The following is a 14707-nucleotide window of genomic DNA, read 5'->3' on the forward strand; positions in this document are numbered from 1 at the left end:
GACAAAAAAATAAAATAAAATAAAATAACCAGGGGATGGCGTATATGCTACAGAAACTTATTTTTTACAGTTCTGGAGGCTGGGAGTCCAAGATCAAGGCACAGGCAGATTTGGTGTCTGATAAAAGACTCATTCCTGCCTCATGAATGGTTGTCTTACAGCTGTTTTTTCATATGGTGGAAAGAGCAAGGGAGCTCTCTGGGGCCTGTTTAGGGCACTAGTTGCATTCATGAGGGCTCCACCCATATGGCCTAAATCAACCTCACAGAGGCGCCATCTCCAAATACCATCACAATGGGGATTAGATTTCAACACATGAATTTTGGAGGTATGCAAACATTTAGTTTATAGTAGAAGGTCTTGATCATTACTTGAAACTCTCCACTTAGTTTAGATCAAGAAAACACCAGCATCAGAACTTGCAGAATGTCAGAAACTGGAAGAAGAACGCAAAGACAATACTGGGGCATATTTTAAGAGCATTGACAGTGATCTGAATGGGGAAACAGAGGAATTAAAGACTCTTTATTGGAAGTAATCCAAAAGAATAAGTTCCTGAGAAGAGGTTTTGGGATTCCTTTACCTATTTATTTTTATTCTATTTTCCTTTGTTAAAGGTGCAAAAAGTAAGATATACAAAGCATTTACACACAAAAATACTTTTTTAAAACAAGTATTAAATAATAATTCTAAGGTATAAGAAAATGTGTATCAGTTTAATTGGCTGATTTTTAAAAAAAATTAGCTCCCCTTGAATCAGTGATGCATCTTACAACTGATTATGTCTTAGATTTGATGAAATTCTATTCCCCTTTATAAGAAGACAGAGGCTAAAAGGACTTGGGGGTGGGGAGGGTGACTGTGTAAAAGTTACGATTCCAATGCCAGATTATTACTCTAGTTGACTTTTTTTCTGAACCCTGGTTCATCTCTTATTTCCCTTCTGGCCTTTTCCTGGTACTCTGTTGTTAGTGCTTAAATGGAGTATTCACTTCATTAATTTTGAATATTGCCAGCACATAAACCTTTGAGTACAGGTCAAAAACTGGACTTCTGGCCACAACCAACTAAGTGGATGTTTTCCCAATGATAGCATATGCATAGAAAGGTTAAACTTTATTTTCTCATGAGTTACTGCCTAATGCAAAATAAACTTCGAATTTATATTTCTTGAGTTTTACTCAGCCTACAAGGCTCTATCTTATAACTCCCATTTTAAGAAGAAGAGTATGAGAACATTTTTGTAAAGCTTTTTATATGCGAAACTATATACCTGTAAGTTGCAAAAACTGCACATTGCAATAGGGATTTTATTAAATTTCAGCTTTTAGCCACAGCACACTAAACAGCACAATTCATTTCATATTTAATTTTCTTTGAATGTCATAGTGACTAGGATATTGTTTTTTTGATTTTTTAAATTTTACTTGTATGATCTGAATAAAACTATACTCTATCAAAGTTAGTTCAAATCTCTAACGATTAAAAGACACACAAATCTTAATTCCAAAACTACTGAAAGGTAAAATGTCTTTGTTGATGTTGTCTGTACATTTTTGATGTGTCTATAAAGCTTATTTTATAAATAAATATTTACATTCTAATGGTTAAGTGAATGAGCCAAGAGCTAGAATGCCTGGATATGAATTCCAGCTCTGCCACTTTTTGGCTGGTTGACCTTAGGTGATATATTTATTTTCAATATTTCCAGTTTTCTCACATGTAAAGTAGAAGATGCTAAAACTACATAACTATTTTGCAGGGTTGTTGTGAGGATTAAGTTGAATTCATACATGTAAACCACTTAGAACAGTACCTGTTACATAATTAATAATCAGTAAAAGTTTATTATTGCTATTAGGTTTTAAAATCTCTTTTACATATCTCTCTCCCTAAAGTCCCCCTCATAGTGGCAGTTATTTCTTAAATTTCTTTCCCTAGTGTGTCTCAAAACTCTAGCCTATTACATTACCCTTTTCTTCTAAATCACTTGTTTTCTTATTTTTTCCCAAGTGCAATTCTCTGTCTTATATAAACCAATTTAGATTTTGTAGGTACAATTCTCCACCTATTATCCCAGTTAAGCCCAATAAAAGTATGGAGTCTAATAAAGTTCTGGAGCAGGTAAATGAAGTATCTTTCTAAGAAACAGAAATGACAGGGAGAGGTCTACTGAGGCTGGGGGGAGGGGAGACTTGTTTCTTATATTTTAAATTGGTTGTTATGGGAATTTTCTCAGTTCTATCGTAAAAGTAACACACAAACACACACACACAAATACAAAGTCATTTAGTCTCTCATCCAAAAATTAAAAATGCATGCTGACAGTTATTTTTAACAATTAGTGGAATATAATTTAACAGGTCAAGCCTGGAGTGGAAGGCAGGATGTTCTACTGATTTTTTCATTGGGCCTGCCACAGTACTCTTTTTTTCTTCTTGAGGACATTGGGGTAACACATTTAGAAATGCTCTGCAGGAATATTTTGAAGATTCACTGTCCAAAATTACCTTCAATACTTTAAGAATATGACAAAAATATATCTGTAGCATGTATTTTAGTGCTATGTGATGCCCTTTCTACAATGGTAAGTTGGTAAAGGTTTAACAGCTTTTCCCTGCACCCATCCCCTACCCAACCCCCAAAAAGTAACAAGCTGATGTGCTGCACTTACCAGTTTCCATGGTATAAACACTTCCTCCAGAGCCACTTTCAAGGTACCAATGTGACTCACTGACACTTCCTGAAAATTTAAGAATGAACTCTTATGAGTCTGTATGAGCTGGTTCTAGGACATCACTTCTGTATATATACTTGATATTGCCCATTATAACAAAGGTAAAAAAAGTGGAACTTAAATTCTTGTGATATCCCTCCCTCTTTTTCTCTCTCCCTCCCTCCCTCTCTCCCTTCCTTCTTGCACATTTGCTGGACATGTCAGGACTCAACTAGGTCAAAATCAGTTTGGATATATTATAAAGTTACTCATTTATGGCAGTGATATGGGGGACTGATATGAGAAGGTTATAATTCATTAGAATTTTATAATATAGTTGACCTTTGAATAAGGCTGGGGTTAGGGGCCCCAATCCCTAATTAATCAAATATAACTTTTCACTACTAGAAGCCTTACCAAGAAAGTCAATTAGCACATATTTTGTATGTTGTATGTATTATATACCATATTTTTATGATAAAGTAAGCTAGAGAAAATGTTTTCCAGATTGTTGTAAATCTACAAAAAATTTTCTAATATACCTATTGAAAAAAGTCTGCATGCAATTCAAATATGTGATGTTTAAGTGTCAACTGTATACAGTTTCACTATATAAATATGTATTCTGTACCTATGCACCTATGTATGTAGATACACTAGAACTACTTTTGTTTCTCTGAAAATCAAGTTGAATGCTACAGAAAAAATAAAGGTGAGCCAATAAAAAATGGGTCCCTAGGGATGAGCAAGAACTGTGAAAGGCTGAGATAAGGAATATAGGCTGACAGCATCTGTATTCTGATTGCTTTGCTAGTATCTATATGTTCTTGGACCACTTTAAAGAACTAAAAACTGAACATCTTAGATACTGAATCTCTGAATGTGGAGAATGCTAACTGTTCAGTTATAAGCAAAGCAAGCATCTATACGTAAGGAAAAACAAATGTGTGTGTTTATGTTAAAATTTCATTACTTATAATTATTTGCTTGAATTATTTTTGTCCTTTTGTTTTCTGCCATTAACTGGTCAATTACTCTAAACCAAGTGGATAACATAGCTTTAAGTATATACCCATTTACTAGTTACAAATTTGTATTTACTAAACTTTGAGTGAAATGGAGTGTAGGAAGGTAGTAAGCCAAATTAGGTAATTAATAGCTTCAGCTATATCTCTCCATGTAATTAAATTTGACTGAATTCATGTATAAAAAGTAAATGTAGCTTGGTCACCTCTTTTGTTCCAACTATTACACAATTCATTTTTGAATCAAATTGCTAATTGCTAACAATTCTTATTCATTTTTTGTTATGTAGTCCAGGTATGATAGGTACTCCTAAGGAAAAAAAACTATTTTTATCTTAAAAGTCATTAACCTGAATGTGACTTTATAGATATTTTAGATGCTTTTGAGGTTTTCTTTGTGTGTGTGTGTGTGTGTGTGTACATGTGTGATTTTTGACACAAAATGATTCAGAAATTTGTTTAAAAATTGATATTAAATTTTTAAAGTTATACGTTTTAAAATTTAGTTCATTAGGCTTATAAATTTATATAGTTATAATACTAGAATAATTTAATAATACTTGAAAGAGATCTTTAATGGTGGTACTTAAAACTTTAAAGATTAGTAAAAATTTTAAACATAACAAATATTTAATATATCATGTACACTTTTTAAGTAATTTGACCTGACTGACCAACTTTCAAAGTATTCAAGTAGTACTTTTACTTTTTAAATTTGTTAAAATGGTTATTTGTAAGCTCCATTAACTATCCTTTTTATTAGCATTTCACTTATTTAAAATCATAAGTCAAAATCAATTATTCAGTGACACGTATTAAATTGGAATCATGAGACTATTCTTCAAATAGGACAAATTCTCTTGAACATTATACATTATAGAAAGTAAAAAACCAGCTATCTTTTTAAATATATATATATATATTTATTTTTGCATCATTAATCTACAATTTCATGAGCAACATTATGGTTACTAGATTCCCCCCTTCACCAAGTTCCCCCCACATACCCCATTAGTCACTGTCCATCAGCAGAGTAAGATGCTGTAAAATCACTACTTGTCTTCTCTGTGTTTCAGAGCCCTCCCCGTACACCCCCCACATTATATATGCTAATTGTAAGGCCCCCTTTCTTCTTCCCCCCCACCTTTCTCCTTCCCTTCCCACCCATCCACCCCAGTCCCTTTCCCTTTGGTAACTATTAGTCCTTTCTTGGGTTCTGTGATTCTGCTGCTGTTTTGTTCCTTCAGTTTTTCCTTTGTTCTTATACTCCACAGATGAGTGAAATCATTTGGTACTTGTCTTTCTCCACCTGGCTTATTTCACAGAGCATAATACCCTCTAGCTCCATCCATGTTGTTGCAAATGGTAGGATTTGTTTTCTTCTTATGGCTGAATAATATTCCATTGTGTATATGTACCACATCTTCTTTATCCATTCATCTACTGATGGAAACTTGGGTTGCTTCCATTTCTTGGCTATTGTAAATAGTGCTGCGATAAACATAGGGGTGCATCTGTCTTTTTCAAATTGGGCTGCTGCCTTCTTAGGGTAAATTCCTAGAAGTGGAATTCCTGGGTCAAATGGTATTTCTATTTTGAGCTTTTTGAGGAACCTCCATACTGCTTTCCACAATGGTTGAACTAATTTACATTCTCACCAGCAGTGTAGGAGGGTTCCTCTTTCTCCACAACCTTGCCAACATTTGTTGTTGCTTGTCTTTTGGATGGTAGCCATCCTTACTGGTGTGAGATGATATCTTATTGTGGTTTTAATTTGTATTTCTCTGATGACTAGTGATGTGGAGCATCTGTTCATGTCTCTGTTGGCCATGTGAATTTCTTCTTTGGAGAACTGTCTGTTCAGTTCCTCTGTCCATTTTTTAATTGGATTGTTCACTTTTTGTTTGTTGGGGGGGTGCATGAGTTCTTTATATATTTTGGATGTCAACCCTTTATTGAATCTGTCATTTATGAATATATTCTCCCATACTGTAGGATACCTTTTTGTTCTACTGATGGTGCCCTTTGCTGTACAGAAGCTTTTCAGCTTGATATAGTCCCGCTTGTTCATTTTTGCTTTTGTTTCCCTTGCCTGGGGAGATATATTCATGAAGAAGCCGCTCATGTTTATGTCCAAGAGATTTTTGTCTATGTTTTTTTCTAAGAGTTTTACCGTTTCAGGGCTTACATTCAGGTCTTTGATCCATTTTGAATTTACTTTTGTGTATGGGGTTAGACAATGATCCAGTTTCATTCTCTTACATGTAGCTGTCCAGTTTTGCCAACACCAGCTGTTGAAAAGGCTGTCATTTCCCCATTGTATGTCCATGGCTCCTTTATCGTATATTAATTGACCATATGTTTGGGTTAATGTCTGGAGACTCTATTCTGTTCCACTGGTCTGTGACTCTGTTCTTGTGTCCCCAGCTATCTTAATACAAAAATATCACACCATATGTTTGATCCTCTCAGGCCTTTCTATACTTAATTTTACATCTCCTCTGGGTTTAAGGGATCTTATTTGTTAAATAAGCAATGGTGTCATTCCAAGCAATTTGGAGGATATCTTCTCATTTGGTAATGTTGGCATAATGACAAGAGACATTTGAGAGAATATTCACTGGACCATTTTTCGTGACATTGATGGGACACCCGAAGTCCTATTTATAATCTCTTGCACCTAGAAGAATAGCCCTAGTAACCCCAGAAGTCCATTTCCAGATTTACTCACAGAAATCTGAAATTCCCACCGATGATACTACATTATTTTATTAGACTCTACATTTCTTTGGCTTTTCATATTTAATTGGCCTTCTTTATAAATGATGATCTTCTAAATTTGAGGATCCTCCATTTACTTCATATTCTTTTTAATCTCTTTGGGGCCATACAACTTTCGCAAATATCAAATGATAGCTGATTACGTCTCTCATAGCTTTCTCTATTTGGCCCAATATTCAAAGATCTTTCCACTGTCAGAAAAGCATTTGAAGCTTCCTGTTAGTTAAACAAGATCATAATGGTGATTCTGTGATTTTACCAACAAAAGAATGGAGTATTAAATTTCTCTAATTGTAAATATTGCCAGATTAGACAACAGCTTCCCTTAAACCCTCAGCCCTCTGTATCCCTCTAGAAAACAAATAGCATCATTGGTTTCTCATGAAAATATATGGAACATAAACACAGTGGGCACATAGATCAAAAATATTGCAGCAGCAAGGTGCATAATGAAAGCACAGTATGTAAAAGCACAATATGCCTGCAGGATGGGCTATGGAAATGATCATGGGCACAGGGAGATGTGGGAGGAAGGGGAAGAGAGACAAGCCAGGGAATGGTATACAATGTAGCATTATTTCAATCCCACCTTTGGATGTTTTTTGTTTCAATGGAAAATAATTTGAAATAATATGTTCTTTGCTTATGAAGGCTTGCACCCTGAATATTACTAGAAAATTCAGTACACAAATTATAAATCAAATGGTAAATACAACAGCTCGAAATATACTCATAAATCTTAATAATGTTCATCTAAGGTGGGATTTGGTATGGGCTAGTTAGCTTTTCACAATTCTAGGCAAGGAGGCAGCAGGTCCACTAGAAAATCTATTCAAAAAAGTTGTTTTAGAAACTCTACTGAATTTAGTCCACTGAATTACTTTTGCTTTATTTAGATCTCATAGTTACACTTTTCTCTGTGGCTCTCCTAGCCTGCTCCGTAAGTTACCCCATTTATTGCCCAACCTCTTGAAAGTACTTTCCAACTAAAATGGCGCTGTTCTCACAGGGACAACTTACATACCCCTAGACTATGTTTGTATACATAAATTGAAGAAGAAAACTGAGTCAAATATTTTCTACCTTTGCTTTCAGCAAGTAAGTGTTTGGGTTTGAATTATCATGGTTACAATTATATTTTGGTAAATGGATTTGCTTGGCAGACTTGAAAAATTCTCAAGTCAGTAACAATTAGCTTTGAGAGGGATGTGCCTTTTCTTTTTTTAACCAGTATTTTCATTTTGTAGTTGTTTTGTGTTATTGCTTGTGTTAGCAACATGCACTCATCTGACGGATGGGGAAAAGTGGAAGGTATTAGCTTAGAAGAGAGGACATTGATCTAGACTAGAATGTATGTTTCCTTGTACAAAGAAAGTGAGATGTCAAGTGAACATAAGTTCATTACTCACATCTGATGACTAGAAAATTTATGCCACTCAAAGATTTCATTGATGGGCCTGAAACAGATGGGCCTAAGAAAAAGGCACAATCAAAAGACAAATGTATGAAGCTGTGTGTGTGTGTGTGTGTGTGTACATGCACAAATTATGTTTCATATTGAAAACAGCTAACAGTCAAGTGAAAACTTACATTAAATTTATTTATATATTACTTTGGAAAACGTATTTGTTTAGCAAGTTTTTTTCTGAGTTATTTCTCCCATTTGCTATACTTTTTCCTAAGCTGGTACCCCTATAAACTGGTATTGTCCATTTATTTAACAGTTCAGTAAGTGGTTGTATTAATAATTATTCACAACACAGGCCACTGTTTTAATAGTGATCTCCTGGTCTATCTATTCAATACTTCACATGGCTTTTAAAGTTGACAAAATTATTAGAGAATACTTCATAATTGGGAGAGATCTGCATTGTCTAAGTGAAGAATTAAGCAAACTGTAAAAATAATTGACAATAGGGATAGAAAAACAGAGAAGAGAGTACTTTTACCCTAATTTGGATTCCAGGCAAGAGGAATGAATAGTCACTTATAGAATTACCTGGAAAATTACTTTGAGGCTTTAGTTCATTCAGATTACATAAGCTTTGATCTCACTGTTGATTCACATTGTTTACATAAATTATGATCAAATCCAATAAATAAATAGCTTGGTAAAAGTTATTGGGACAGAAAGCCTTGTTTTCTATAGTTTTCATCTTCTTTTTCTTTTAACTCAACTTACTTTTTTGGGTATTACTGAATGCAGTTGTCTGGTGTAGTTTGAATTCATGTGTGTGAATGTTTAACTATGTGGTACTATTCAAGTGTGAAATTAACAATGGAGCTGGTCTGTTGTGTGACCACTGACTCACTTCCCACAACTCAAGGCTTCTTTTAACATTTCTTTGTGAGGGATTTGTGCACTAATCAAATTTGTCCCAGCCTGAATCAGTAGAAGTAATAATTTTTGGTATTCATCGTTTTAAAACTAAGATGACAGGCCGATCTCATCTTGTTGAATCATTTCAAACTTTCCATTGATTTTAACTTGATACCCCTGTGCATCTGCTATGGCTATGGCCACAGTAGTCAAGAGCTTGGAAAACAAAATAGAGCCACTGAAAGATACTTCACCAGGATGAACAACATATCTTCAAATTCCAGAGAATTTTCTTCCATTTCCCAAGAAGCAAAACTAACATATTGACTATGACTCATTTACTGCAGAACTCTTACTAGTGCATTCAGCCCCAAAGGCAGGTTAGTGATCCTGAGAGTAATATGCATTAGCATGAACCATAAATATCCTTCTGTGTCAAAAACAGTCTTTTTATTTGAATATTTCATAAGAGAAGTCTAAAGTCTAGTGAGAAGGGTATACAACTGTGTAAACTTACAACAGGAGTAAGGAATAATGTTATTCCTAAATATTTTGTTTGTCCATCAGACTTGTTTTACTCAAAAAAAAAAATCCTCTCATCTGTTGTACACTTTGAAATAGAAAAATAAAACCAAACAAGTCTACTTACCACCATTGTGGTGGGTTTTTATTGTTGTCGTTTTTGTTTTAGCTTATGTTTCCCCGGTGAGAGCTACTTCAGTAGTTTTAGCTGTTAAGTCAGTTCAATGCAGAGCTCTTCTTCTACTGAGAGAGAAACATTTTGATTGAAGAGCTCTTTCAATCTTGAAAAGGTCAGTTAAATTTTACCCCAGCCAATGGCTTTATTGTCTGTGTTGCCTTGAATGTGTTTCTAATAGGGCCTTTGCTCTACTTTTAACCTGGTGTTTGCTGCTTTTATTTCTCCTAAGGGGACGGTGCTGTAAAATAATCTTAAATCCTTTTTAGGATTTATTAAGAAAAATAAATACATAAATATAAAACAAACCATAAGCATGTTCACTGTTTTTACCTTATGAGAGACTTACTATTCAGTGGTTTTAAAAAAACAGTCAACTTTGCTTGGAAAAAGTTTCATATCTCATTTGTACCTTTATATAGAATTCAGGTGAGTCATGGTACCATGACTTTATAATCAATTAGGGGGATGAGATCTCTAAGATACACATTTTAGCAAAATCTGTAGTCTCTACTTTCAAAATGTGTTTTTTAATTGAACATATTAATGCTACCATTAGTACCATAAATTCCCTTCTCCCTCGTCCACTCTAGTTAAATTCTTCCAAATTCAATTGCCTGAAATTCTGCTATCGAAGGCTTTAATGTTCTCAATGTCACCATAATTTTCCAAATTTTTGTTGAAAATTCCTCAAGGAAAGATAGTATTTTAAAAGTCATCATTCACTTCAACCCAGGTCAAAATTAACTTTGGAACCATTTCTGAGAATGAAGTTGATCAGTGAAGGAACCCATGTCCAGTGGGAAGTGGGAAAGACAGAGTATGTGACGTGGGAATGCAAAAGACTAACATTCCTTTAGTGATTTCAACTAAATGCAGACAGGAATCTTAGCCAGGAATCTTAAGACTTTTAGAAGATTAAATGCTTACACAGAGGAGAGCTTTTCTTTTGCCCAGGTTGAAGACTATGCTTTGGAGTTAGTCAGATATCATGATGTTTCTTAATCACAAGCTCTGTTGCCAGCACTAAGACAAAACCTTCAGATGATTAATATTTGGTATTATTCTCCAGCCACTTATGTCCCCTAGTCAATGAGCAATGAATCTCCTGTTTCCACTGTAAGATCCTGTGCAAACTATGCTATTAGATGTAGCTGAGCCTAGTTGGAAACGTCTAAGAAGTCTGCCTAGGTAGATGCAAAATAGCTTATAGCAATAGGGTAGACATTTCTGATTGCTGGTGGTAGGTACTTGGATCTTTTCTTTACCTTGCCTCTTCTCTATGTGGATGATTTCATACAACTTCTCTTTAAATACTATACTGTGCTGGTGACTTCTAAATTAATCTCTCAGCCCAGACATCCTCCTCTGATCTCCAAAGACACATGTACCGATGTGTCCAGTTGCTCCTCGAATAGGCATCTTCACATGAACATATCTAAAAGTAAACTACTGATTTATATTTCCATCCAAACTTGGTTTTCCCTCTCTTTTGTTGGGTTCCCCATCTTAGTAAATGCATTAACTTTCACCAGTTTCTCAAGCCAGGAACCGAATAGTCAGCCCAGGGTCTTCACTTTCCTCACTCTCATCTCCACCATCTAATCCATCAGCAAATGCTGTTCAAAGAGCTCTACTTTTCATTGTCTTCACTGAGATTACCCAAATGGAGGCTGCCATAATCTCGTATCAGAGATGCTTCTACAGCATTCCAACTGGCCTTCCTACTTTCACTCTGGTTTCCCTTAAAATCTAATTTTCACACGCAACCAGAGGGATGTGTGTATATGTGTTTTTAAAGTTAAATTAGATCATGACCTCTGCTGCACTTGGAATTAGTGTGAAATTTTCCCATTGTACCTGGAATAAAATCCTTACCTTGGTTTCTCACATAGCACTATCTTGCCACTGTCTCCTTTTCCAACTTCATCTTCTGCCAAACTCCATCTCACTCACTCCTCTGGTCTCAATGACTTTTATTTCAAGTTCCTTGGATGTTCCTAGTTTTCTCACAGCTCAGGAACCTGATGCATGTTCACTCTGCTTGGAATGTATGTCTTTGTGCTTTTTGAGTGGTTCTTCCTTTTTTCTCATGTTTCAGATTTCAGAATAAATGTCATCTATTTACAGCAATCCTGGCTGACTGTTGTTGCCCCTGTCCACCCATTATTACCTATGCAAGCACATTATTTAATTTCTTCACTATGATTTCCACTAGGCAACAAACTGCAGGAAGTCAGGGAAGTTGTCTGTCTTAATATTTAACTCTGTCACTCAGTGTTTATCATGACTAATATTTGAGTACTGAATGAAACAAATGCGCATTTTGTCTTAATCTGCCATTTGACGCAACTATCTTGAAGCCTGTCTGCTTGTTTGTATTTTTTTTTTTTTAGAACTTCTGTTTCTCATTTATTTTCCATACTGCTTTCTGATTATCTTCCTTCTTTTTGGTTTCTGTGCATTGTCGTGGACTTCACACTTCAGCTTTGAATTCATGGATGTTCATCTCATCAATATCATTTAAACTTATTTGTGAACCATTAAATGAAAGGTAATCTGTTGAACACTGCTGGGCATAGAACCATGAGGAAAACAAAACCCTATTGTAATGCCATTGGCACATCTTTGGAAATAGGTAGGAGGCAGAGAGAAAGGGAAGAAAGGTAAGTAAACAACTAATATATTTGAGTAAGGTAAGGATACAAGGGCATATAAAGAAGTATGGGAATTTCAAAATGTCTCACTATGTTTCTTGTTGCTGAAGTACTACATTGTCCAAATATTGAATTTTCTGCCTTCTAGGATTCAACATCCTGTTTTTCATACTCTGGAATTTGTCATGATTCTAGAACCAAATATAATAGACCTTTTTTTGGTTGTTCTTTGCATACATTTTTATATTATATCTATAAACTTATTCAAGAATTTCAGCTCATTTGTGTACCTGGCCATTACTTTGATGAAAAACAAAAGATCTAGAAAAGCTTGCTTTATAATTTCAACAGCAGAGATAATGGAAAAGTCAATTGACTATGGCATATTATTAAATATTCCACCACCAGATTCACCATCTCAAAATGATACTGTGTCTGTGAAGATATGCCCTTGACAGCCATCCATATCAGCAGCAACAATATACTTTTTAATTAAATTAGTCTGCTCATTTTTTAATAAGTAAAACTGTGTTGAGGTGTTAGAATTCCACAAGTAAAATAACTACTCTTGAGAGTATGGAGAAAACTCAACCGCACTTTAAGAAATATTTATAGAAAGTTAAACCAAAAGTATTTCTCTAATACAGTTAATATAATGCTATTCTGTTTCCTTCTTTATAAGAATAGTTCAGTAATATAAAAATTTATCAACACTTCACATTAGTCTCTTTTATTATTCAAATATGAATCTTCAAGGGAACTAGCCAGAAGGTGCTCATGTCTATCAAACTTTGATCCAAATTCAATGGGCCAGGGTTTATTAAAAATAGTGAAAGCTTAGTTGTATAGCAACCTCGCTCCGGCATAAACCAAAAACACACAAATAAAAAGAAGGCAGAAAAACCCAAAGAATAAAATTTAAAGCATCTGAATTCTGCAGTATCATGTGAACTCTAATAATAAAAGGTGAATGCTTCATTTAAATCTATCCAGGGAGAAACAAAACTTCTCTGATCACTAACAAAAAGTGAATGGCTAGCATCTTCGGTCTGGTCAATTTAATCTGTTAGGCTGAAGAATGCTTATTTAGCCAGCCATCAGACATGTAGTAAACACAAAGAAGAGTTTCCAAGCATGCAGGAGGCTGGTGTTTGAGATCAATTCTCAAAGTAATTTATCAGCTCAAATATATTGATATTTCAAATATATTGATTCTCAATTCACATTTGGTAGAACTAGCATTCACTTGCCAATGTGAATGGAACTCAAGTGAGATGGTATTGATTTAGACGTGAAAAAGAAATTTCATAATTTATCAAAACAAAGTACTATAAATAAAACCTCACTGAATAAACCCAGTTCCCTGCCACAAACGAATATACATTCTTTTCAGAAAGTTGTGAATGAGTGACTGGAATCTATTTTTATTTATAGTCTCTTTTAAAGAAGAAATACCAGGCAGACATAGATACAGTGATGTCTCTATTTCGATACTATTTTTCCTTTCTGCTCTATGCTCTACATTGTACAAGAAGCTTTATTTAGATTAGATGGTGTTGTAACAAACAAAAAATTCATTTGAGAATAATTATGAAGCAATTTCCCATTTTTCCTTTTTTTCCTGAAGGTCAGTGAGTCCAGTAATTAACCAAATATGGTCCAGCACTTATCCAAGAGGAACACTCACCAAATTTCACAAAATTACTTGAAATGCAACTCATCATTATGCAGTGAATACAATAACATTTTGATGAAACAAAGCTCTCAGAATAAAAAGGTGTTTGGAGCTAGTGAACTTCAAAGAGAACATGTTACTTCCAAAATGTGATCACTGTGAATTTAATGCATAAAATGCAACTAAATTATTGTGGTTTTAAATGATTACTAAGATATTTCATACACTTCATGAAGAAAATTCAGAAATCTCATAATAATAGAGCCAATTTGTTGAAATTTTTGAAGTATAAAGTTATGGTAAATGATTTAGGTCATAGAATTTTCTTATGTAAAACACTTGTCAATATCATTACTTCACGTTCCAAGATACCTTATGAGCTCAATGTAATATAATTTAGTAGAGTGCACAGCAAAACAAGTATTCTGTTACTATACAATTAATTTTTGCAACAGCTGTACATTTACCATCCTCAGCCACTCATTACAACAATCATGCTTTTAACAGCCTGACACTTGTCTCTTATTATATTTGAGAGCAATTGTTAATTTCCTTATATTTCCCATCTTTTTAGTGCCTTTGCATTGTTTTATTTCTCTAATGCACATTTACATGGTCTATTATATTAATTTTCTCATTTAATCTTGAGAAACTAAAATTATTAGGAAGTTAATAGTGCAGGGATCAGAGGCTTTTTTCACTTACAACGTAACTCTGTTAAATGACACAGTTTGTTTCAGCTTCTTGCTGACACTGCAAGGGATTGCGTAGAATGAGTTCAATTACTTTCACAGCGCTAATCATATATCATTATGTAGAGACATGAATCCTTAATT

General features: G+C 34.4%; 1 long non-coding RNA gene across 4 annotated transcripts in view; it reads right to left on the reverse strand.

Moving 5' to 3' along the window:
- The window catches only part of LOC118973652 (uncharacterized), a 225241-nt gene that overhangs the window by 132598 nt on the left and 77936 nt on the right, over nucleotides 1–14707 (reverse strand). For 3 of the 4 annotated variants that reach the window (XR_012121018.1, XR_012121017.1, XR_012121019.1), the window contains exon 2: nucleotides 2675–2743. This is a non-coding gene — a long non-coding RNA (uncharacterized lncRNA). Of the gene's footprint in view, nucleotides 1–2674; nucleotides 2744–9491; nucleotides 9600–14707 lie in introns of those variants that run through there. The other variant, XR_005063141.2, reaches the window with a different exon arrangement.

This window comes from Manis javanica, chromosome 9 (genome assembly GCF_040802235.1).
Source record: "Manis javanica isolate MJ-LG chromosome 9, MJ_LKY, whole genome shotgun sequence".
Taxonomy (NCBI): domain Eukaryota; kingdom Metazoa; phylum Chordata; class Mammalia; order Pholidota; family Manidae; genus Manis; species Manis javanica.